Here is a 27225-nt window from a genome sequence, read left to right on the forward strand (position 1 = left end):
GAACATGTTTATCATTCAAGCTGAAAAGTCAGAGGACTTGTGCCCGTGTTTTCCATGATCTTGAAGGTGATTATTTCATAGCTCATAATCTTAAAAAATACCACTGGTTACTTTTTCACTTTCATTCACTGTGGCATCATCAGATCGTACCGATATTTAAGTCTGGCTTTGCAGGGAAAAAGTTTGGAAGCTTCTTTAAAGAAAAAAGCTATTTAGAATAAGGATCGAGAAACAAAGAGCATCAACAATAGGTAAGCTGGATTTGGGAGATAACTAGCTATCCAGGGCACTTTTCTTTAATCTGTATAGATCTTTTAAACTAATCTCCACCGGCAGGCTTTGGCTACTGTGACTAGATTTCTTTCACACACAGATAAACCCCCAAAGTTTCCAGTTGCTCCAGAAGACTTCCACTTTCCCTTCATACCCCTGGTCTTCCCTGTGCGTCTTCTGTTTTATAACTCTTTTTCTCCTAGGGCTGCTGAAATTGTCGGCTGTGCTTTAGCCCCTAGAGCCAAATAAGGCATGTGTAGCTGGGAAGATACCATATTCCGTGGGAAGCAGGGGTGAGGATGCAGGAGGCTGGAGAGGAAAAGGCGGGGGGAAGGGCGAGGGGGTTGTATTCTTGACCTTAGGTAGCTGGTGCTGAGAGGTAGCGTATTGTGTTGAAGCACAGACAGGACTAGAGTTTGTGGATGGGAAGGAGGGAGCAAGGAGGAGGGAGGAGGAAGCTGGGACAGCGAGGGGGGAGGAGAGAGCAGCATCTCTATCTTTCTTTGCAGACCACGCTGCTAAACAGCGAGGGGAGGCTCATGCTTCCCTAATATCCATCACTCCCTGCTTCCAGCGTGGTCACAGACAGAGCAACAAAGAGGGTCTCAGAGGTAAGAGCCTTGCAACTTGCAAAGCTGTAGCATCTGCCAAAATAAGGAGAAGCAGCAGCAACAATGCGGAGAAAAGATTATCAGCACCTGGGAATGCTCAGAGACGGCAGGGGGGTAACTGGAAGCCCAGGTCCCCTGAAGGCTAAGGCAGTGTTAGCAGCAGCGGCAGCAAGCAACAAGAACGGAGTAAGAGCGGAGCAGATCAGGTCCGAGGGGATCAGGATAGCAGCCAGCAACGTTCAACAGCGGGCAGTTTGTGTCCCAACTGCCTGTGTAGAAAGAGGAGAGAATAGGGTAGAACTATGAAAGCAGATGCTCTGATACCTGAAATACACGGCTAAATAAGGCTTAACAAAATAGATGAATGGTTTATTTACCTAAAATGTAGTTCTGGAGTGAACAAACCAATTCATTAATTTCTGCATGTCAGAAGAAAAAAATTAAATGAAAAACAAAGCTAAAGTCTGCATATTGTTTCGACTTTTTTACATGAAAGTTTGATTTTTCATTTTAGGACAATGTTTCAGTTCAGAAATGAATTTAATAGCAAGAAGGAGAAAAAAAAAGGCAAAACACCCAAATGAAATGGTTTTTGGTTTGTTTTTTTTTTTTTTTTAAGTCAAACAAAATGGGCTGTTTGACAATTATTGCAAGAAAATATTTGTGATACCAAAACAAAGTATGCTGTTTGACCTGAGAAATACTGTTTAATTTCATTTAGAAAAAAAACACCATAATTTTGTACTAGCCTGAAATGAAAATTATAATTATGTTTGATTCATCCACTCAGCCTAAAAAAATCAGCAATTTGGTTAGGTGTATTTATAAAGTGAATTGTTTATTTTTAGTTGCAGATACTGGAAGCTTAGATGAAGGAGACAGAAAGTATAGCATCTATGCATTGGAGAAATTGATGCTTGCTTTTTCCTTGTGCTTTGTCTCATTTACTTTACTTTTTGAGGTATGAGCTACCTTGGTTTTGATCTAACACCTCATAGACCCTTCTGAAAATTATTAACTAATAATAGTAGCGATGCCAGTGTTTGTTGTTAAACATGTTGAACCAACTACAAAGGAAATTAACAGTGGCTTGTATGTCTTATGAGGATTTAATGTCTTTTTTTGCTATGAAACATAGAATCAGTCTCCAAAGGTGGACATTCTGGAATATTTGTGCTTAACTGGAAGTTTCTGTGTTTTCAGCTCCACACTAGGTAACAGAAATAGCTGTAGTGAGTTGATGTGTTGTGTGAGTGAGGAAGTTAGAACCACCATTCTTTGCTGCCTTGAGCAACCTGGAGATGGTGGACCTGATTTTGATTTACTTTTTCATCAGTGTAAATTTACTGGTACAAGTGTATATGGGATCAACATCAGGTTCTGTACTGGTCTGCTTCATCACTGCCCCATTTTTCTTATAAAAGAGCCACATCACAGCAATGGGCTTTTCTTTCACCAGTTTGTACAATGATGTTAATTCAGGGCTTACAGCCCTGTTATTATTTTAAAACAATAAATAGCAGTCTGACTCTGGTCACCTTATCTGGTGTGGTAGTTGTCAGCTCTAGCTTTGAAATTGACTTCAGTCAGTAGAGAATCAGGGTTTTTATTAAAAAAGAAAAACCAAAATAACTTCTTTTCCCGTCAGCCTACCCTCTTGCTTACACAAGTTGTTTTATTTTTTTAATCTATCTTTTGGTTTGCTAACTGCAGGAATGCCTGATATATTTTTGAAGCCTCTTGTTCTGTCTCGTCCTTAATGTACAGCTGTTTAAGAAAACCTCAAATGAATTGAGGCCTTAAAAGGGATCTTTTGTTTCTTTAGAAAAACTAAACTTACTACGTACAAAATTGCTTAATTTTTTTTTTTTTTTTTTTGCATTTGACTACAGTTTTCATTTTCTGTGGCTTCTGCTAAAGAAATGGAATATTTTCACTTTGGAAAGGTTTAACTGTGTTATGTGTTCTAAAAATACAATAACAAAACAAACCTAACACAAATCTACTACTGCAGGTAAATCTCATTTGAAGCTAACATTCTTTTCTACTTAGACAATAGTTAGCTATTGTTCTCTTAAAACAACCTTCTATGAACTGTATTGTTCTTGAAGTTTATATGAGCTGGATGCAAAGCTCCCTGAAGTCAGGAAGAGACATTCCATTGACTTCAAATGGCTTTGGATCAGGCCTGTCACGTGAGATTAGCTCCTGACAGCAGATCTTACAAGCACAGGCGCAGAACAGAATGATTTAGGGATGGAATTTCACTTATGCCATGATTGTCCTTGCTTTGTGAATATCGGTTAGGCACAATGTTTTTGAAGCAAGGCTTCATTTATTTTGTGTCGAAATTGTCTGTATTCCTTGGTATTGTGAATATATGGTTTTGCAGAAATTTTCTTCTAACTTAGGTCTCAGATCTACTGTCTATTTGTGACTATATTTAAAGACTTTGTTAAGGGAGTCTGTCTTTGGATATGACAGTTCAGAATCTCTTAGATGAGATTTTATAACCTCAATAATGCTATGTATAATATGCACAAAGTTAAGGAGAGAGTTTTCTAATGTGAAATAGCAAGTTAAAAACAATGGTTTGAATTCTATTTTTCTTGTTAAACTAAAAGAACATATTCTGTGTAAGAAACTAATTGCTTCCGTAAGTTCTCTTTTAAAAAAACAACACCTGCCCCCCAAAACCCAGAAGAGATTGCTCTATAAGTTGTGAAAAGTGGCGGTCAGTTTGACATTTGCAGTTTTTCTGCATTTGACACTTAGGCAATTTACACAATGTAAAAGTAACCATGAGAAAAACAGTATAGTTTTGTATAACAAAATAAAACAGGAACACTTTACAGCACTCGTTATGTAAGGCCAAATTTGGATTAGGAAGTTGTAGACTTTCAAAGGTGATTCTTGTTAATAAATGAAAGCCTGTCAGACTCCTAAACACTCTAGTGATGCTGGGCATAATTATCTTTAGGGAAAAATTGCCTTTGGTTCTTATTGATTGTGGCTCTTCTAATGAATATGAAGTCTGCACAGCGAATGATAAGTGATCTGTCACTCCTTTTGTCACCCTCATACAAAATAAAGCATTTAGTTACTCTCAGCTGAGATCAGGCACAACCATGGGTTTATTTCATGTGATTAAAAGCTACATGAAGGGGCATAAAAGGCTAACAACAACCAAAATCTACATACAAACATCCCTGCTTATACCAACACGTGACTGTATTTGTGTATTAAACACATGCACAGGGAAAGCGTTGCATCTTTAACTACAGCTGAAAATTCTTTGCTTTTTTTCCACTTAGACTGTGGTTAATGATTCAGCCAGTCTGCAAATCTGACTAACTCTTCAAAACTTCTGTTACACAGACTGTGGCAGGAGATACTGTTATTTACTAAGGAAATTTAAATGTGTCACTTGTGCTCATTTTGTAGACGTTTGTAGCTGCTCCTTTATAATTACGCCTAAGGATTCCAAAGAACATCGGCTTGATTTTCAGTTTGCCTTAATTTGCCATTATCCATGTCTTGCCTTTCATGTTTGACTGTTTCTGTGAGGAATAAAGAAGTAACATAGCCAGTGGTGTATTTCTGAAGAAAACAGTAAAAGAAAATTGCCATTTAGACATTGTATATCTTAGAAAAAATTGCTGTAAAATATAAATAGTGATTGAGTGTTACATGAAGAAAATATCTCTGTTTCTAGCTAAACAGCATAGCAGTACTTCATGTGCTAAAAACAGTCTGTAATGATGTTGGAGGCATATTTTATGTAATTAGGCAGTAGATAGAAATGAAAAATTATTTGTAGAAAGTATATTGACATCACAGTCATAAAAATAGGCAGTACTGACAAAGAATTGCCATCAAAGATGTACTTATAGGTATGAGAATTCATCCTGATACTTAGCTTATTGACTCTTTTAACACTTTTTGTGTTGTTTTAAATAGTTGCCTGCAAAATGTATCCTTGTTTTTAACCTAACTGTCTTAGTTTTTAGAGGTCCCTAGGAAAGTGTGGAGCTAGATCTTTTGTTTTTATGAGAAGGAGAAAATATATAGTTTTCGTCTTTTGGGGATGGAAAATTTTTATTTCCACAACATTTCTTATCCTTTTTCCAAGGATAAACATTTATTTAAAATAAAAATAACGGTCTGATCCTGTACTGTGAAGTTCTACTGTCATTATACAGTGCTTTGAAATGATAAGCTAGTTTCTAATGTTTATGACTGCACTTCTATTATGATTTCATCATATAGGTCCTCATCTACAGGGTGTATGTATCAACTGCAAGAGGACTTGAGTGGGTATACGGACAGGTTTAAAAGCACTGGTTTTGCTTCTATCAACTAGAAGTTTAGTGCATTAAAAAGGGAAAGTATAGTCTTTTCTGATTTGGAACCACATTTTCACATGTTTTCAAAATCTCTGTACTCTCCCAGTTTCTGTATGATCTAGAGATTAAAGTAGCAAAGTAATACCCCATACACAAAGTGGTCAAACCATATGCATAGAGCGGTGGATAAAACCATAGATATCACTGGTGTAATAATTCAGGACGTCACTTGTAACAACAGTAGTGAAAATATTTTTGAACACAAGAATGATTTGGAAGTTGCTGAAAAAATGTAAAGATTGTTTCATCCTAATCAACAGCTATTTTCATTATTTTCACCCCGAAGGTAATGAATTAGTTGATTTATTATGTAAATGCATTAGTTTTTAAAGAAAATATTTGTGACTTACTTGACTGCAATGGAAAGGATGCTCTAGGTAAAAGTGAGGGATCCATATCTCAGTGGCATTTTTGTATAGATGGAACTATAAATGGTTTGGGCCCTAATTGTTCAAAACCCATGCATGTATATGCTGTGGAGATACGCGTAGACATATATGTGTAAATTGGGTTCAATAATTCCTGCCATCTGTGAAAAAGTCACTTGTCACTCCTGTTTGAGGAGGAAATGCATCTAGATGCCAGCCAGTTCAGACTGGCTAGAATATATCTGACTTTGATGAGTAGTTTTCAGTTTTATCATTTTATTCAATTGAAAGTCTTCTGGCAACAAGTGTATATGTTGCTATACACTTCATTGCCTTCCTCCTTGTTCTGCTGTATTCCCACATTTTTTGTCATTTGTCATCTTTTGTGTAAAGAAGAGCATAGCGTTCACATCAGTGGTAATTATGTCTCTGCTGCTCAGAAGCAAGAGAGCCTTAAAAGAAAGCAGATAAGGCAAGTCTCATCTTCTCAGCATGAGACAAATGTTTGACCCGACATCCAGCCCCCCAGCTATGATACACGCATCTTACACTATAATGCTGCGCTGTAAGTGTGTATCTCCTGCTTTGAAGTTCATGTGATGCTGGAAAAGCAGGAGAGGGATCTTGGTGATGTGCTGTAGTACTCTGCCTCACAGCAGGGTCCCTATTTGAAAGACCATTTAGAAGGCATATTTCCTAGGCAGCGGCATTAGTCCAATCCCATGTGTGTGATACATGTCCCAGCATTGTGGGGGCCATGAGATAACGACCAGGCCTACTCATGCGAGAGGGTGGCTGAGCAAAAAGCAACGTAGAGTGCACATTCTGTATTTAGAAGAGCTTACAAAGACCTGGAAAAGTCCCCTTAAATTCTGTGGAGCAAATCTGGGTAGAAAAAGAGAGATAGTGTTTGGAAAACTCTGGTCTTCCACTGATACTGCAGTCCATTCTCTAGGGGCAAGTAGGCTTCCACAAGGTGAAATGAAGGTGCAGCTCCACAAGGAGAACTTGCTATAGTTTCAATATTGTTGATGGATTATTGAGGAATTTACTGTCTCTTATATAATCTGAGTGTATTGGAATGTGTTTGCTCTTGCCATTTAAAGGCTTGTTTAGAGAGTTAATTTTATGAATTAGTTGAAAATTTATTTTTGTCTAGAGATGCTTGTCTAGGTCTTGCTCAGATTGAAAAAAGTTGTAAGTATCCAGCTTTCAGGGTAGTAAGGTCAATCTCCTTATGTCCTAGGCACGAGTCATAAAATCACCAAGGAAGATTATATTGTGGAGTTTGATATTGGTAAATCTTGTTTTAATCCTCCGCTGAGGAGGATGCTGCATGCTGTTGCTCCAGGTCAGAGAGCATGGCAAGGTGCAGTTACTGACAGCTTTGGACAGCTTAGTTCTGAACCACTGGTTAGATCTTTCTGACTTGTCCTGAGTTTTGGTACCAGGCCTCAGAACTCATCAATAAATCGTCATTCATCAATTTTACAAACTGTACACGCATAAACAAGAGTTTACAGCCTAAACAGACAACATATGTTACAGATATATGTGTAAGATACCATGGCTGAGCTGCATGCTTGATCAGCTGCTCTGTCATAGTTACCTATGACGAAAAGCTTGTGTCTGTGAGACTTTATTAAAGAAGTAAGAGACCTTAGGTTACTTTGCACCAAGACTTCACCACAGTCCTCTATCTTTCAAACTGTGTTTCCAACTTTGTGCTCTGTATTTCTTTGATTCTTCTGCCATTTCCTTCCACTTCCATCAAACCTAATCATAATCTTTTTTTTTTTAAAGGTCCATATACTATAATGTATAAGTACATTTTGGTACAATTCTTGGTGGGCTGGAAGTGTGAAAGTGGGGATTTTTGAAAGGCAAGCTATTAATTTCATGTACTCATCTACAAGCAATTTTTACACTGACAATCCTACATCTTCCAATTTAAGGGTCGCATGTGGAGGTCTAATACAAAAAGAAAAAGGGCTCCTGTTCAGAAAAATAATAGGAGGAACAACTAGGAAAACAGGCAGTGTTGCTGTTTTCTGGGAAGATGTACTTAGCGCTGGTGGCAGAATAGAAAGGCAGTACAGTCAGCTCTCTTTTCCTTGGGATTATTAAAGAGGCAGTGGGCTTGCTGATGCAAAAACTGGTCTTACTGATACCAGTTCAGATAGCTATGTTAATGACGCTCTCTGGCTAATGGACCTGCTAGTTTTTAATGGACCTATCTTTGGCTCCACCACTGATCATTCTTTTTTCTGTTATGCTCCTGCCATATATTTTTATAGCTTAATTCATGTATGTTTTGTATGATCTAGAATGTGGCTTCGTCTGTTTAATTTTGTGCTCCCATCCATCTGAGTAATCAAACCATAACATCGTTATCCATATGGATGCTTTTTGTATGGATGCCATATCTGTTTAATGGGCTGCCTTCCAATGTGGGGAGGGCAATGATCCCATGTACCATATATGTCAAATTAGATACATGTTTTTATCTGCAGTTTGGCTGATTAGTTAAAGTGCATAGAAAATGATATAGTATTCTCCAGCTATAATGCAAGTCTTCTACTGAATTTAACACTGCAATATTTTGTAAAAAAATATGTGCGTATTAAAAAGCTAGATAATGACTTTGTAATCCCTGAAAATGCAAATGTTTAGTTATACCTGTGCATTTTTAGCATTTCATTATTACCGTGCCTTAAAGGATCCCTACAATCTCAAAAGGTCAGTTTACCTTTTTCAGTTTCACATGAACTAAAATATTAACATCTGTAAAATCTCAGGCAGTGACTGTGTGTAGTCTTCTAAAGATGTTAGTATGTCTTTTTGTGTGTGTGTCTTGTTTTGTTTATGCAGTGAAGTTTCCTGACACATTCTGATGTTTATTTTAGTTCTTTTCTTTCTGTTATGCAGCCAGCATTTTACACGCACAAGGGGAAGCCAAAGGCAGTGGAGGGATACAACTGGGAGTGTCAGTTGGTGTGAAAAAGAGTGCAGCAAGCGGGACAGGTGACTTCGCTTCTCAGTTCATTCCCAGGTTCCAGCCCACTGATGATCATTGTGTGGTGTTCTCTCTTGGGTTCTCTTTTACAGTAATTCAGTGATTTCCCTCCAAGGCAAAACTTAAACATGGTTCTGGAGCTAATTTACTTCAAAGACTGCTCCCACTAGGCAATATGGATGACACAATTACTTACGACTTTCTTAATCCCACACAATTTTCTAATACTATTTAAGTAGGTCTTGTACCCTGTGTATAATGTGATGCAACATCCTGGTTCGTGTATCACATGCTTTTAGTTCCATGCCAAAAAATGTCACTGATAAAAGCTGCACTACAGCCTGCATAATAATTGAATTAAACTGACTGGGGAAAAGAGCACACACAAATAGTTACGTCAGGGCCTCTGAGGCCCAACAGAGGCCCAAAGGCACTTTGGCCAAGCATCAAATGATGTGAACGTGATCCTGCAGAGTGAGTGCAAGCGGTTTTCCATCCGTTGACGTAAAGGCCAGGCATCTTTTCCTGGGCCAGATGCTTTTAGTGGTAGAGGTGTAAGGTCACGTTGGCAGGCCAATCTGGATGTGAAGTAATGTTGTGTAGGATGGCAGCAAGAAAGCAAGGCTTTATGGTTGGCGCTATCCCCAGTTCCAATTAGTTATACTGCTTCACAGTCCTTTCACTGCTAGGTGGCATTGCTTTTGCGTGTAATTTGGTTTCTTTGGCAATGTGTTCACTTTCTAAAGAAAAAAGGCTATCTTGAATTCAAGCTAAATCTTCCTATGTGTTGGAGTGATCCCTTTACACTTTGCAAATGAGGTCTTAATCTGCAGGGAAAGCTTCCCTGACGTTTGTTTTTTTCACTGTGTGCTTCTGTGGATCCAGGATGAAATACATTTTTCTTTTTAAGGTGCATCTTTTGATATATCCAATTAGAAATTGCTTACACAATTGTGTTTATAGGTTATGTGAGGAAAGTCTGGCAACTCCTGATGAAGCTGACACAATGGAGAAAGAATAGTCTGACAAATAGCAGGACTGCTAAGGAATAATATATTGAATCTTGTATCTTCTACCTACATCAGAATTAAGTGTAACTGCAGCCATAGAATTTGCCTGCATTCAGGGCCATGTATAAAAGCATGCACATGAAAATCTAGGGTGTTTTATTAAGGCTTCATTCAGACATCCTCTGCCGACTGCAGCTGTGCTGGCTAAGAAGGTTACTGCCCCACTACCTCATTATTGCACTTCTGTCAGAGGTTATCGCAGGTGACTCTGCCAGCTGACCTGCTCCCGTACACGGTTCCTAATCTGTTTTCCTTGAAATGAATGGCGCTGGTGAAGATCTATTATTTTAACAGTTTTAACTTTTTTTGCTGAAGAGGTTCAGGGACTTGCTCACAGGAGCAACTATGTGGGTAGTACTGGCAGGGCAATAATTTCCAACATCAGAGCAGTAATAAGCCTCCGTAAAAGTGATTGTAATCTTTTCAGTAGGCACTGCCACAACTGGAAGATTTGCTGATGGCCTTATGTGCATTGAATTTACACCACTGATTTTTTAGTCTTTTCATGTTTCTATGTAGACATGACCTTAGGTTTGTATATATGTTGCCTGTTTCGGTGTAGTTTATGTTATCCATGGTCAGGCTTGAGTTAAATGAAAATATTTACAGACTTGTAGTTCAGCAGAGCTTTTTTTACTCTGGTTTAACTTTATCTGTTTTACATTCATGCTGGAGCTGCTCTGAGGGCTCTGTACTGATTCAGAGTTGAGTTCCCTGTTCTATCTAAAGACATGCAATTTATTTTTAAAATAACAAGAGTAATCACTGAGCAAAAATGCTCAGGGTCTGGCTTATTTCAAAACCCACCAAAACCAATAGGATCAATTCTAGCAGCCCTTGTAAGGCTATCACCAGCATTTTGTCTGAGAACTTTTTGAATTCTAAAACTTTAAAAAACCCCTCTTTTTTCCCTCTTTTCTGCTATTTGCTGGTATATGCCTTATTTTTTATGCTAGTAAATTAATACATAGGGGAAGAGAGTTTCTAAAGAAGGTGAGATTCTTGGTCATTCTAATCACACTCCATTCCTTTTGTGAATTCAGTTTCACTCTTTTCCTGTAGACATCTACATTAAAGTAAACAAACATTGGCTGAGCTGAGTAGATAATATTAGGTGATTTAGAACTGGCTTTAAACCAAGGATTATAAATCCCAATGTTTGCGTTATAAATAGTTTGAATTATAAATAGTTTTATTTTTTAAATGTTGGCACGTATGCTTTCTTTATCTGTTGCGTTATCACTGATATGTCATTGACTTATAAATTAGGAGGGATATTGTCAGTGTAGAAAAAAATTGTATCAATGCCAGTTTGAAAAAAAAAATCAATGCAAAACAGTTTACCACTTAAAAACCATTAAAATTACATTTCTTTTTAAAATATGAACAAATGTATAGAAATTGATATCCGTCCTTAAACGACAGCATGCACACCATTTAAAATGTGTACATTTATTGAGTGAAATTGCATTATCAAGCTCATACATCTGCACGTTAAAACTGGAATTCTATATGATGCTGACTGGGTAAAAATACTGTGAGTAAGTGTGCGCAACGCAGCGGCATCAAGAAGCTTTAGACAGAGTCGTTTGTGAAAGAAAGTAGATGTTTGAGAATGGTTTCAAAACCAGAAAATGGGAAGTTTTTTCTCATTGACACTTCCTTCCGCTCTTTTTGTAAAATCTTAGCATTCCCACTGGTACATTAGGACACAAAGCAATTATGAAAAGCAAAAGAAATCCTTAGTTTATTGGCTAAATTTGGAAAGAATTTTTGACATGGCTGACCATCCTTCAAATAAGATCTTTGTGTCAGAGTGCAGAGGTCAGGGTATAGAAGCCTTGGGATATCAAAAGGTGGTGAGAAGAATGGCTGGGATTTCCAGCAGCCTAAGAGTGCTCTTTTGTCTCTAGTGGTCAGTTGTCGAGGATGATGCCTGTGGACATCAAAGAAATGTCTAAACAGTGTTATCTAGGCCTGTCCTTTGCCCCCTGCCATGTAATGGGCCTCTTTTCAGGAAAACATTGGGAAAGCTGAGAAAGCGAGTTGTCCTATGCTAGTGCTATTAATTCAGCAAGAAAGCAGATCAATAACATTTGCACTAACCAGTAAAACAGTCTCTTAGTTTCTAAAAATGCAAATTAGTCAAGCCTGTAAATTATACATTGCACATCCAAGAATCAATTTTAATGTTTTCTCATAACATCGATGTTACGAGACCTTACTTTCTAAAAAATTCCTTTTCTGCCTGCTTTGACATATTACGGAGAACTGTTCTGAGAAAACAAAACAAAACAAAACAAAACAAAAACCCCACCTTTCTTTAACACTTGCAGAGAAGTTTGGGGTTTTTTTATTCATATGTTGTACGTACTGAGGTACTTTTAAAGTAAAATAAAGAGCTGTTATTTGATGCAATTCATGCTTAAAGCATTGACTCCGATGTCTGGAAGAGTTATGCCATCATTTTCAAGATGGATTGCTTTCCTCATCAACAAATAAAAGTTACAGTATCAAAACAAAGCCTGTACCTAATATATTTCAGCTCCTGTACTGCTTATTCACCCTGTTTGTACACTGGTGAAGGAATAACCATTGCTAGCGGTTTCTTTGTGTTAAATGCAATAAAAAAAAAATCTATTCTGAAAATGTTATGAGAAAAGAAGTCTGAGTATTTTCTATCGCTGCCCATGTGCAAAAGCAAAACATATTGTTTGCTCCTTGTCATTTTGGATTTCTTTTTAGAGATCAGAGTTCTTTAAATCCCCAATTTTGCAGAGATATTGCAAGTTTTAGTGGTGAACAACCAGGGTAATAGTCTGGGGCCCCAGCCATGTGAGAGCTCATTAAGCCTAGGATAGGTAGCAACAGAGAGGAAGTCAGACTAGAGATGGGCCTTTGCTTGTGATTCCTGTGACTCTAACTCGGGTTTTTTTTGTTGATTCAGAATCAATGATAGTGCCTGTGTCATTATGCAATACCGCTGTCATTCTTGGACTACATAGACACATTGTAAAAAACATCCTTTGCAGGATTGAGAGCTAGGTAGAATTTCTGGCTATGGATCAGTCTCTAGGAATATTTAATAAAATCAGCTTTTAGGATTCATTGCTGTGCACATTTTGCTAGGAGGATATTATTAACTAGAATATACTTGAAAGCTTTACTAATAAATTAGGCCACATCAATATGCTTAATTGCATTATTGTCATAAGAAAACTGTATGAATTCAGTATCAGATACTTAAGGCAAATGGTAATGTAAGTATTAAAAATAAAACAAACCTGTGGTTGAAAGAGCAACGCTTTCTTAAAAAGAGGAAATTGGAGCTGGAATTTGTCAGTACATAGTCATGTGGCATCTTTAAATATGGCTAAAAATGTAAGTGCAATGTGTTTTCAAAAGTCTAAAATTAAATTGTTTAAGGAGTATGTGTTTCTCTACCAGATTTCATTTTATCATAATTTAGGACTGAAGAGAAAATTGATATAAACGTATGAGTTAACTTTAACTAGAAGAACATGTATAATATTATCACTGTTGCTACACTAAACTTAATAACAAGTAACAGATGTGCTGGGATAATTGTTATTTATTTGGACGGATATTGCACTTGAAAACTGATATTTTGGGCTGCTAGATGACTCACCATTACTTACCTTCCTATATCCTCATCTGGTAAAGAAGATCAAGATTTGCTAGCATGCCTGAGTGACCCCAGAGAGGCTAGATGATTGTATTTGTTTTCATTGCTACACTGAGAGTCCAAAGTAAATGATTCTCACTTTCAGAATATGAATAGTGAACATTGATACTGCAGCTTGTGTATTTGTATTCTATAGTTAATATATTTTATAATATATAATATATTACTTTTAGAAAATCATGGAGAACAAAGTATTGCACCTTCTATAATATTTTATCCTTTTTCTTATTAGTCCTGCATTGTTTTTCTTGTCATAGTTGTATCCTGATTTCGCAAACATCTCTGTCCCTAGCTTTATGCAAGAGAACAGTTCCAATGAGTGAAGAAGGACAAGCTCCACACAAAAGGGGAGTGTTTACAGAAGTGAGATCCTGATCCTGTAGTTAAATTATGATCCTATGGCTAAGTAGACTAATGTAAAGTTTTATCAGAAGTGATACGTGTCTACAGGTATCATATTTCAGCAGTGCCTTAGATAATAGACTTAGTTAAAGTCACTGCTGTTTGCCACAGAAGGCATATTCTGTTATGTCACAAATGCATAATTTAAAAGTAAGGATAAGAAGATAGAAGTCAAGGAAATGAGAAAAATGTAATTTTTCTCATAAAGATTTCCAGACCTTCTTTGAGATTTACAGAATTGCCTCTTTATCTCTACTGGACACTCATGCAGAACTTTCTGCCATATGAATTTATGAACAGTCTTTCTTTCCTCACCACCATTAAAAATGTATTTTAAAAAATAGATTTGCTATACCATACTGCTGATGACTATGGCCATCATCACTTAGGCAGTTGCGGCTGCTAGCCACTCATTCCCACAACAGCTGCATGGCTGCACAGGTGGCATATGCATTCATGTAGCTATATGGTGAAATAGTTTAAGGGACTGATCTGGCTGAAAATCAACTTAGAAAAAGAAGCAATAGATACTTTTTTTCAGCTAGGTCATGCTCTAATCCCGCTTAACATGTCCATGTATGAATACCTGTGTCCAAACAAAATAAGAGGCATGAATGTGTAGCTTGGGTCAGCCCAGAAAGGAGAGGTACTCGCCACAAAAACTGGAAAAACTACTGAAAAAATTATACAGAACCTGTGCTAGAGGAGAATGGATTCCTGCTTCTGACACCTACTTGTACACGTTTGCAAATGTAGACATCTGAAGTAAGAAGTGCAAATTTGACATTCTTAGAAGCACAGAAATTGCCTTTTCCCAATGCAGATGGGCTGGCCCGTCTCTCTGATATTTCTGTACATCTGCTGTAGATCACTTGTCTGTCAAAATGATTTTTAAAAAATCAATTTTTAAGTAAGTACTGGCCCTCATTCTGTATCATTCAGTCTAGAGAAGCCTAATTAGAATTACTGAATGCTGGAAAAGTCATTATAACTTTTGTAAAGGGAAGTCAGACATTGTAGATTTCCATCCCTAATTGTAGGGTAGAATTAACGACCTAGTAATTAGATGATAGTGTCTAGTGTTATAAAAAAATGAAAAGTAATATATATGGCAACTAAATATCCACGCGTAGTGAAGTGATCTGAATTAACTGTTCTCCCTCAAGAGACAGGTTTTAAAGTTGTTAGGTCAAAACTCAGTGGCAGTTAGGCAAGTAAAAAATTAATTATTATTAAGAGGAGAATAAAGAAAAAAAAAAAGGAAAACAGTATTTTGCCTCTGTATTAATCTTCCATCTACCCATATATTGAATGATGTGTACAGTGCTGGTCTTAGAGTAGAGCAGAGCCAGAGGAGTCCCAGAATGGAGACAAGAAGGACTGGACGTATGGAGGAGTTTCCGTAGGAAGGATTGGATGGGCAAGAGTTCTTCAGCTTTGGGAAGCACAGGAAGAAGGGATTGAAGTTCTAGGAGGTTAGCAGGTAATGAAAGATAAGAAATTGTACTGGACATACTTATTCACTATTTTTCCTAATAATAAATGAATTAGGGGAGCCGCTGGAATTATCGTGCAACAAATCTAAAATGAAGAAATGGGTTGCTTTTATTATTTCTTCTCTTCTGTTTTTTATGTTTGACTTCCCATGCTTCTCCATAGCACTTTTCTTGTGCATATGCTCATTTTCATCATGAGAGAATGGTTTAAATCTCACTTCTGAACTGTGTCACACATAAAAAATGGGTGCAAGGAGATGAAGTAGTTAAGCTTGAATTTTACAATAATTTCTGAAAAAGCGATCTCCTATGGTGTTCAACAAGTTTTTGATCTAATAGTCTGTCAGAAGTGAGTTTTGACTGTGGGTAACGAGAGATGTATTGATGTTTGAGATCTTAAATTCTGTCCCAAACTTATCAGAAAGAATGAGATGGGAAACCTGTTACGTAGCATGGGAGGGTGCACAGGAGTTTCAGTAATCTGAAAAGAAGTGAAAAGTAAATGCTGCTGGATAATACAGGTTTCATGCTCAGAGAAGTTGCAGCCTAAGTTCAGATGAAATTTTGCAGCGAACTGTATCAGCTCCCCTGCAAAAAAGAGGTTCTTACTTTAATTGCTCTATTTTTAAATAAACCTTGTTATTCCTTAGCTGGTTAGATGCTTGAAATAATTTTAAGTTAAAATGAAATTAAAATAACTCTTACTATGCCAGGAAAAATGTAAAAGGAGGCTTAATGTATTTTAGTGAGAGAAACTTCTCAGGCCATTTTTTCATCATACGGCTTTTTATTCTTTTTAATGTATGCTGAATCTGCTGTCAAGTCTGACTTGCCTCAAAAAATGAAAAGCTAGCATTGTACAGTCAGTTCTCATTGATACTGCGTAATGTTGGGACAGAGCAATGGAGATGAAGTAAAAGCAGTTTAAAATATGCAAACTAATAAAAATACACATGAAAAACGTGAACTTGTTTGTGAGGAGAATGGGAATAGCCTGAAGAAATTTGCTGCTGAGTGGTCCGAGCAGCATGTCACCCTCCATGGTGTCGTGCATAACCAAAGGCGTGGAATGAAGACAAGACTTAAATCACAGTTTGGACAGTCCACCCACAGAAAGTCAGGAGTCGATGTAGAAGCTTTACTAATATAAAGAAGGGAGATACTCAACTTGTTCATGGATTTATTTAGTCTATGTAGTTTAAAGGTAAAGAAAATTATGTCTCTTCTCATGGTTGCACGGGTGTATGTGCAGCTGCAGTACCACCAGTGTAGTGCCTCTGGGTCTGCAACACAGTCTCAAAATGCAACTTTCTTAATCTTTGATAACAATGATAATTTTAAAGCCTAATGGTGTGTAAGTGTCAGCATTAGTTGTTTCATTGCTGAATATTTCAGTTCTTGGAAAGGAGAAGTAGGTGGAAGTGGAGTGTCTACATCATTTTTGGGAAGGGCATTTAGAGAGAATGGTTTTAAAAAGACAGTGAATAGAAAAGAAATCGGAGAAAGTAGGATGAAGAAGGGAAAACTGTGACCAGGATGCACATGGACTTGAAGGCAGAGTCTGCAGTGCTAAATAAAACGGCTTGTTGTGAGCCTGAGTACTGGAACTTCTGATGAGAGTGGTTCCTGGTACAGTTTCGGCCTGTGGCAGTTAATGGCCTTCCAGACGGTGCCTGGGCTGGGAATGGCGTGCACGGGGGGCTGTTCCCAATGTGCGTGGACCTCACATACTGTCCCAGCAGGCTTTTTCCCACTAAAACATTTTAGCAGCCCTCCAGTTTCATGTTGTGAAAGCATCACTATGATGACTTACAACACAGCACTGGCATTGATTAAAATTCTGTCTCAAACCACGCATCATGGTTATGTCCACAAAGCCATAGGGCACCATGTGTATCCAAGAAAGGTAGCATGGGCATGCCACAGAATAACCCGTGGCCTGGTTTACTTAGCAGTATAGACATAGCAAAGGAACGACATTCCCTGTTTGGGTGTAGCTGATAAATGGATGGGGTTGCTGTGAAACTGCAACCTCACATGAATGGGAGTGCCTGCCGTATTGAGTAGTGCTAATGACAGGGGCTTCATCTGTGTGGGTCTTCCAGTAAACTCATTTCTACGGAGTCTACCACTAAGGGCTGTTGAATGTAACACATAGAGAAAAAATGACTAATAGGAATAACTAAAAGTTATATTACTGTGTAAGGGGCATGTTTTGTCTTTGCCTTTTGTGCAAAATTCTTGTGAGGTCATGAAAAGTAGAGCAATGAATGTCAACTGATGAAGAAAACTACTGCATAAACAAGTGTCATGTTATGCATTGATAACTGAGCCTCAGCCTCAGGACCCATAAGACTCTGTGTGTGTGTGTATGTGTTGATATGTGTGTATGTACAGATAGTACCTACCCACCTGATGTATTTTTATCCATCACTGGGATATAGCTATTGCTTAGAAAGAGCTTCCTAGTAGCATACCAGGACTCTGTTGTCTGAAAAAATTAAGAAGGTGATAAGCAGAATTTATTCGAAGGAAGCAAAGCTTCAAAACTGCTTATAAAGTAAAAACCTACTCAATAAGATAAAGTTTTATAAAGCTATCGTTTGGTAAAGAATAAGCACCTTAATGGGAAGATGCTATTCAAGTAGTATATAAACTGTTAATTGAATGCAGAAGATGATGAGGAAAAGATAGTAATATACTATTTCTAAGTCCACAATGTCAAGTACTGAAAGAAGTTAGCAGTCAGAGTGTTAGAAGAAAAGGAAGGACTTTGATAACAGAATTCTAGTAGAGGTAGGGTTTGCAGTTGTGTGAACCAGTTTTCTTCTTCATAGTTTTTGGCACAGGAGACAATGAAGAAAAGTAGTATTTCTTGCTGAACGTGACCTGGGCCCCTCGTGGGCTTGGCTCATACTCTTCTTTAGCCAGGGATGATGTTGCTGAGCCTTAGACAGCTTGTAGACAAGCAACAGTTACAATGATTATTCCTCAGTACTTATGGAGATGTTTCCCTACCTAGGATAAATTCTTTAGAATTATTCATACGTGGTTCATCCCATATTCTGTCATAGAGCTACTGTTTGGGTACCTTTAATATAATGTTTTTCTTTATTGTTCAAAAGTTAAGTTCTAATGCAGTGCTGTTTCCTGAAAGTTGTGTAATAGTGTTTACAAAATAGGCAGTACTTTGGGATGCAAGGTATTTTCAAGAAACTATGTTTTCAGTAAGTAGAATTATCTGTATTTTTCAGTGAGAAACTATATATAGGTTTAGAAAACAAAAGCTGAGATCATAACGTTAATGTATTAGGATGTGTTATAACAAATTAGGATTATCTAAAGCCTACCAAAATCAGAGATATGGGACAAAGTAGGGGGACGAAGATGCCTTGTGGTGGGCAGGTAAAGCAGCCTGCTTGAAATCAAAGAAGATTGTCATTTTCAAAGTTTGAATTAGAAGTCTAAACTTGTTGCCTGCTGATCTTGCGCTAATGTTTCTGAATGCATCTTCCTCATGCTTTCAAATTATATCATAAAGCTAAGATATATTTTTCTGAAAGAGCCTTTATGAAATGTCTAGGAAAAAACTTGTCCTTTATAAGAGATGTTTGCTGCTATTGAACAAGTGATATGTGTGTGTAAAATATACTGGATGCATAATTACTGGGAAAATGGATTCTGGCAGATGTGAAAGAGCCATCGCTTTAAGCAAGGAATTTTGCTCTTGTACAAATAACAGGATAAATGGATGCTGGCAGACGTGGAAGGGTCAGCCCTTTAAGGCAAGAATTTTGCTGTTACATAAAAGCTTGTTCCTAACATGTCAGTCAGTACAATATGTCCAGTTGTCGTGTTTCAGACATACCTTTTTGTACTGTTCATGCTCTCTGTTTATAGTGCTATTCCATTCTTTCATCTGGTCACATGAACTCTGTTCTTTTAAACCTTTCATGATCATGAGAGACTGGTCTCTGCTGCAGGGACAATGGATGATGGATAATACTCAAATGTGAGAGCAATGCCCAGCTCTTTTGAAAAATGAGAGGCACTATCAACCAACTGAAATAATGGCATTAAGAATAATATAAATATGTGTCCTAATTTTTATACTTGAAAATACAGTGAACAACTATGTGTCCTTATGCACCCTTGATGTGCCAGTCACGATTTTGTAGACTTCTAGCAGATGCCTCTAAGTCACCTCTTTTCTGTTCTGAAGAATGCCAGCCAGCTGGAAGCTGAAGCTTGTTAATCCTTTTGGTCTTCCTCCTTGTCTTTCTTTGAACCTTTTCAAGTTCTACTATGTCCTTTTTGACACAGTGGACCCCAAGTGCACACAGTGCACTCCAGTGTAAGCAGATTATGGATTTATCCAGTGGCATAATCATGTTTTGTGTTTTGTGTTTTCTCTTGGTTCCTTTCTGCTTAATTCTTAAAATCTGATTTGGTTTTTTGTTTGCTATTGAAAAAAAAAAAAATTCAAATGTTAGAAGTTACTAAGAAAGTTGCTTAATACACTGCTGAGGTTGCTTTTCTCAACCAAGACACTGAAGTTCTAGGCCATTTTTGACTATAGGAGTATAAAATAATTTCAGGTACAAAGAGGTAATTCTTTATAGCTGTTTTCTTTGATCACTGTAATTACAAATATAAACACCATAACCATTTGGATTATGCAACACGTATGTACGACAGAGAGAGAGAGAATGTGATTGTCATTATGTAGTATATAATTGCCATTGTACTGTCTTAAGATTTTTATGGTAAAAAAAAATTACTACTTGTAATTTGCGTTCCTTTTTGTATAGATCTATTGCTCTGGATTGTTTCTCCTACTAATACTTTTTATGTATGTGTCGTATAACGTGCAATAATGATTTCAAATCAGAGCAAGACAAAATGTCAAACAGGGCAAAAATGTCATAATGATGGTGTTCTTTTTCTCCAGCTTCTTTTCTGTAGCATGAGGTGTTGAAAAATGGTAAAGATTTTAACACTGCTTTCAGCATAATGTCAGAAATCACACATCTGTCAAATTAAGTTCTAATTTCATTGAAGAATTTATTATCATTCTGGCAGACTCGAGTCCAGAATTGCTCTTGATAAATTCTGAGGATAAAACAGCAAACATTATACTTAATCATGTAATTTTATAATAAATGCTTGCTTTTTAAAATTTTTACCTTTTTTTCCAAAAGTCAACAGCCTCATCTATAGTTGCTGTGCTATTGCAGCACCAAATTTTGGATGTGCAGAATGCTAAAGGCAGACCTTTGCCTTTGCAGTTTGACACTCAGTATTTTGTTAAAAGCTAAGTTGTGAGGCCTTGGAAACTGCACTAAAATTTATTTGGTGATAAGATAATGAAGTATTTTCACACTGTTCATACTGTGTTCACAGATGATAATTTTTATGTACTCAGTTGAAAAGCACAATGATTTTAATATATGAGAAAACAATGCAAAAATATTTCCTTTGTATTTTTTGCTTGGGGCCAGTTGATAGACTAAGCTTGTTTAAATGGCTGTACTGTTTTGAATTAGGTATAATAAAACTTACAGTAATTATTAATTGTTTCTCAAGAGCAGAACGTGAGAAAAAGGATCCAAAGTTTGCAAAATATTGTCCGCAGCTCCTCCAAATAACTGCCTCTTATTTTTATGTAATGAAAAAACAGAGGCAGCTGGATTCCTAATCTGCTAATACTATTTTATGCTATTTGCAAATACTAGACCCGTTTTGATTTTTTTTAAAATGTTAGAAGAACTTTCCTAGGAAATGAGTTAGGTACCGTAAAACTGGTTCATGCAATGTGAAATTTAAAATAAATAGGGAATCATTTATACTTGCCTTCTGGTTCTTCCATTTTTAGCAAACAGTTACGTAAAATTGACCATATCTGTGTCATCTGCTCTTGTCGTATCTCTAGGGAAAGGGAAGAAGATATTTTAGCAGGGCTGGAGGAGGCATGCTGAGCTGAGTTCCGCTTAACCTTCATTTTTACTATTATTAGCACCAACAGCTGGGTCTCCACCTGCTAGAATTTACTCTGTGGAAGAGTTTTGAGTAAGCCATTTTCACAACCTTTCTGAACTCCATGTAAAGATATTCGCTTTTGAGCTTGATTCTGGTGGGTGCCATTCTGCTGTGCATTTACAGGCCTTACCAAAAGGCAGCTAGCATTAGGATTGCTCACGAGCAGCCCGACACATGGATGCAGAGGAGGCAGCATTTGTCTTGTCCAATTTATATCCTGTTCTTTATGTTGGAACTTGTTCCGTAGCCTTCCAGATGCAAATGAAAGCAAATTTAGCTGCTTACCCACCTTTCCTTGGATGAAAACAAGGATTTGTTTCTTAGTTGCTTGATATTGACATTTTTAATAGAGTCTTTGAGTAATTTTCAAAGGAGTAGTATTCAAAGGATCTTTGAATCTGTTGTTATCTTCCCTGTCTACTTGGGTACCTAAAACCTACTGAGAGCTCATGATTGCAGCATTTCAGCATCTTTGGATTATTGGCCTATTCATTTTTACTCCACAGATAGCTCCTCATTATACAAGGTAAGGTGAGGCTGGGATACCTGGGTGATGTGAAATTAATGTGATTGCAATGCTGGCTAACACAGTATAGAATCAACTAGAATAGCTCTGTATTGACTCTCAGTTCAGCAGGACCTATCTATACAACCCATAGTAGAGGAACAGACCTGCAAGACTATAGTATAGCTGTGGTTACATGGCCTATATGTAACCTGATAGATCGCGTGAGATCTAAGTTGGCTTTTCTTGGAGTCATACTGAGAGCCTCTGTACGTCCAGCATAGCTAACACCCAAAGCAGGTAACACTTGCATGGATATTTGAGAGTTGCTAATCTTTTGACATTGTGTTTTTCATTGTTTCAGCATTACGTTGTTCCAGTACTGTTAATGTTTGTAGATGTGAGTAATTTTCAGCATAAAAATTTGCAGGATTTTGTTTGCTAGTGGAACCATGTGACTGATAACTATGAGAGCTTGGCAAACCAGAAGAGTAAGGTGCTAGCTGTATGACTAGCTAAATGCATTATAGAAGAGAACCTTTCCCTAAATTTCTGTAATACTTATAGAAAGTTTGATATGATGCTGAATTTTCACTGGAACATAAATATTTTAAAGAATTAAAGTAATCAGAAGGTCTGGTTAATGTCTGAGATCATAAAACAGTTGAAAAGAATGTCAGGTTTGACCCAAAGCCTGTTGATCTCACTGGGTTTTGATCTCTACTATTACTGCATATGAATTAAGAAACTGTAGAGGAGGACGACAGGAGATGGGAAAGCTGTATGCTCTGTTTTTTCTCATCTATAGCTTACAATAATTAAGAAGTTACACGGAATTTCTAGCACCATTTACCTAATTAAGGAAAAAAATCTGCTTTTTATTGGAAAACTTATTTCAAAGGTTGGTTCTACATGGCTGTATCGTTAGGCTTTCCAAGTAGAATTACAGAAATTGAAAGATTAACCCCTCCACACCCTCCAAACTCCACACATCTACCAGCATTTAAACTAAACGCGTAAATATTTAATAAGATGCTAGCACAGATGATCCAATACAGAGAGGTATCCCAGGAGAGCTGCATTCAGATCTGAGCTTTTCCACGGTTCCTGTATGACTTTGATTGAAATATTTGAACTCAGACTCTTAAAAGTTTTTAGATAACATTACCTGCCATGGATTTCAGTTGTAGTTAGGGATTCAGATGCTCACGGGAGCTATGCTAATATCACTTCAGAATGTAATTTCCCATCAGTAGAAGCTGAGGAAGAACATACCCTGACTTCCCTGTCGTTCTCCGAGGGTTATTAACCACTGAAGTGTTCAGGAATTATGATACATATTCCAAGATCTGAAGAAAGAGTAATTGGAGATTCTGGTGCTTCTCAAAACTAAGAGGGCATAATTTTTATTTAAGTGAGACTGAAAACTATGCTGTTGTGAGCATTATCAATTAATCCATCCAATATGCAGCACTAAGCTCTTTAGTATCAATCAAGGGACCAGATGATAGAATTCTTAAGAAAAATATATCTAAAACCAAGGTAAATGAAAGAGATTAAAGCTCTAATGATACCTGGTAATTAAAGTAAGAGGGTCTGATAGAAACTTGTGCTGTAGTACAACAGTTGTGTGTGTAGTTGTGCTGTGGTATATTTGTTTTGCTTATGAGCAGAGATACGTATTCCTCTCTGATTCACTGAGTATGAAAAAAAGGCATCCATTAGTACACATGGACATGATTCATGTGTACTAATACATTAGTCCAATACATGGACATTTTGGGAACATATATAAATAGCAGATTGGGAAACAGGTATAAAACATGGCGATGACAGTGGAAATTGTATAAGTATCTTTAATAGTTTGCAGTGGAATAGCACCGTCACTGTCTTTGAAATTGGAAAAGGTAGTGGGTTAACGCAAGCGTATCAAATCACGCACACTGAGCACAAGATTCGTTCAATTAGTTTCAGTTCACATTCGCAGCAGAATGTAATGTGCCTGTTCCCCAGGGATAAGATGGTGCCACATCTTGTCTCCTGACCCAATGTACTGTACAGTGTCCTGCATCACATGGCTTGCTAGATGAGGTCTTTCACAATGAGAGCGAAGAAAGTTGAGAGTTCTTAAGAGCTGTTTTTCTAAGCACTCAAATGGATGTTACTCAGCCTGAAGGTTCGGAGATTTTTTGCCAGTACGACAATTACTAGAGATGAAGGAACACTCTTAAGGAAGTGTTTTGAACAGTTAGAGCCGTTAATAGCTACAGAAGTATCAGTCAGGCTGTAGCTTTTAAGTTTTTAAAAAAATGGTCTTCGGACATTCATTTAAGATTTTTACACAGGTACAGCATGACTGAACAAATAGCGGGTGCTTTTGTGCCGTGTGTGAATAAAAATGAAATGTGGGTGAAATGTAAAAGCAGCAACAGTTTTGGTTACTGTTAAGAGCGATGAAGAAAGAGTTGTGACACTCTCAAATGTTCCTGTTGTGCACTGAAAAAATGAAGGCTTTTTCTGGCATAGGTTGTACCAGTTGTAAAACAATGTGTCTGATTAATAATGCATGCTATTGAAAAGGAATGGGAGGTTTGCTTAGGTATGATTCATCATTGTCTGTTGCAGTAACTAACTCTGTTGCTTGCCTTAAGGTCAACATGACCCTGTTTATTTTAATTTTTCAGTCTTGAGTGTCTGTGTCTGTGCAGTTGGCGTTTAAGGAGGAATTAGCAAGAGACAGCAATTTATTGGTTTCTCTAATTTTTGGCAAGTGTGTATTTCCTTTCATTATTTTTTTCCCTCTCATTCATTATTGGAGCACTTGGTTGTTTTATAGAACTTAATTGCCCTTTTATTTTACTCTTTAATAACTTTTTTTTCCCCTCAGAGATTTTAAAAACATATACTATCATGGTTAAGATCCTTGTCAATTCAGTGATATGAAGAACAAAAGTACTTGTATGATTTTCAATACAAAGCAGTATTTAAGGAGGTTCTTACGTGCATGTAATACATTTTCATATGAAAGACAATCCTATTCCAGCTATCCTGTTACTTTATAAATAGCAGTTTGCCACACTTACTTCCTCAGTTCCTTTCACATTTGTTAGTATTTCAGAGTAGATGTCTGCACATTATTTTGCAATTCTCCTCAATGACTTTTTTAAAACTTCTGTTTCTTTAATACCTACCAAACCTGAAGATTAGTCTCCTGACATGTTTTTTCTGGCAGCATGATTGGAATAGCTCGCAATCTTGAGTATAACTGCACCTCACCTCAGAGAAGTGATATTATCCCCAATTTACAGTCAAACAGTGGAAGGACATTGAGGTTACAGAAAAAAAAAAAAAAGAACGGCAAAAGAAAAAGAAAAAATGCAGGCAAAGGACTTAGAATAATTTACACAGAACATTCCAAACTGAAATCCTGAGAACCCTGACCAGCTATTGCTACCCTGGAAGAACCCAACTGCAGTTCTTTGGACCCACAGCTGTACACGGAGATATGGCCCAAGGGCCGTGCTGTGCAGTGGCTCTTACCCACACTGCCCAGGGTAGCATTCTTCAGGATGGACGGGCTGTGTCTGCAGTGCTCTTCACATGACTTGTGCCTCTAAGACACAGGTTTTGTGCATGTGTGTTCATATGACCAAAATACTGTGAAGTAGGTTTCACAGGCAGCCAGAATGGACTGTTCGTGGTCTCATGGTGTAGCATGTGCTGCATGCCTGGGAGAATGCCGTGAGAACAGGTGGGTGAGGGCACCAGGCCTTCTGGAAAACTGTTGGAGAACTGTGTAGGGTGATGGGAGCAAACCTGACACAATCTTGTCCATGCTGCCTAGGGAAAGGAGTGCCTTGTTTAACGACTAGCAGAACTAAAGCTGAGTGCAGAATGCCTGAATGTAAACTAACGTGTACGTAGTATAGACAATCAGGTGATCAGGAGCTAGAAGCAAACTGGAAGCCAAGACATTTGACAATGTAGATGTATCCGTAGACATGCCAGTTTTTGAGTGGGATTTATTTTGAGATTAAGGATTTGGTTCGGTTTCCTGTTTACATGCTTCTTTTGACATTTGAGATGTCCTCAGGTATTCTGCCTGCCTTGGTCTCCTGCAGGTCTTACATTGTGTTTGTGGGACCTATGCAGCTGTCTCAGATACCCTGGAGCATATCAAAGACCACTAAACATCTACGTGTAAGCAACTAAATTGCCCCCCAAGAGTCCTAAATATAGAAGTCTTCGTAGACGTCTACAGCTGCAACTCTTGGTAGCCAATGAAGATATAGCCAATGTGGTCAATGGAGCCAGGTGAGTGATTCAGCTCATGTTGAAGTAAATAAACACTGGCAGCCAGTCAGCTGAATCACTCACTCAGCTCCATTGATTTTTATTGATTATAAAGGAAATTTCTGCCTAGTAAACCAGTAGATACCTGCAGTCTGATTCAGTTGCCTAAATATAGGTACCTTGTTTCATCTGAAGTTCATTGGTTTACTTGGGATGTGCATAAAGGACTGGCAGATATGACAGAGGACTTGCCTCAGACCTCTGCTTCTTTGGAGCAGCAGCTAGAATCCAGCCAGGATACCCCGGGACATCTCGAAGTCAGAAGATGCCTGTGGTTAAGCAGCTGAATCGATATTTCTCATGGAGGAGACCATCTGGGCTCCACATAAGTACCCTGAAAAGCTCAACGTGGTACGTATTTTTAGAATTGTAGAATAGTTTGGGTTGGAAGGGACCTTTAAAGGTCATCTAGTCCCATGCCCCTGCAATGAGCAGGGACATCTTCAACTAGATGAGATTTCTCAGAGCCCCGTCCAACAGCTTGTATATATGACATTTTATGTAAGACTTTATACACATTCCAGTGTTTCTGCGTAAACAGAAAAGGCAGGTATGCCTGCAACCATTTTAAAAAATATTTTGAGAAGAAAAGTAGTTGTCTTGCAATTAAACCAGTCATTCTGATTGGCAGGACCCAGTTTTACTTCTTTCATGCATGATCTGCATGCAGAATGCTTTAAATACTATGTTGTTGGGTGTTTTGGAGGGACAGTCTCTGTTTTTCCCTGCTAAAGCTGCTGGACAAATCAGTCATTTGATCACAGATAACCTTTGCTCATCTTCTTGGGAAAAAAAAACATATTAAACTTAAAAATCATCTCTTATCTCTTCATTTTCCTTTCTGGTTGCACAGTGGACCAACTCTTTCCTTGTTCTTCCTTATAAATGAATGTCCTGGTAAAATATTTTCATGATGCTTTTTATGATTTTGTCCTTGTGTTTTAGTCTGTGCTTTGAACTTCTGAAAATCTTATTACCCT

The 27225-nt window shown here is 37.6% G+C and overlaps 1 protein-coding gene across 2 annotated transcripts in view; it reads left to right on the plus strand.

Annotated features, from left to right (window-relative positions):
* Nucleotides 1–751: 751 nt before the first annotated feature.
* GREB1 (growth regulating estrogen receptor binding 1) overlaps nt 752–27225 on the plus strand; it is a 105058-nt gene continuing 78584 nt past the window's right edge. The window contains exon 1 of one of the 2 annotated variants that reach the window (XM_087774895.1): nt 752–884. The gene's annotated coding sequence lies outside the window, so the exon portion shown is untranslated. The remainder of the gene's footprint in view (nt 885–27225) is intronic. The other variant, XM_087774898.1, reaches the window with a different exon arrangement.

The sequence above is a fragment of the Nipponia nippon genome, unplaced genomic scaffold (genome assembly GCF_047370975.1).
Source record: "Nipponia nippon isolate SJK-2023a ecotype South Korea unplaced genomic scaffold, ASM4737097v1 scaffold_4, whole genome shotgun sequence".
Classification (NCBI taxonomy): Eukaryota; Metazoa; Chordata; class Aves; order Pelecaniformes; family Threskiornithidae; genus Nipponia; species Nipponia nippon.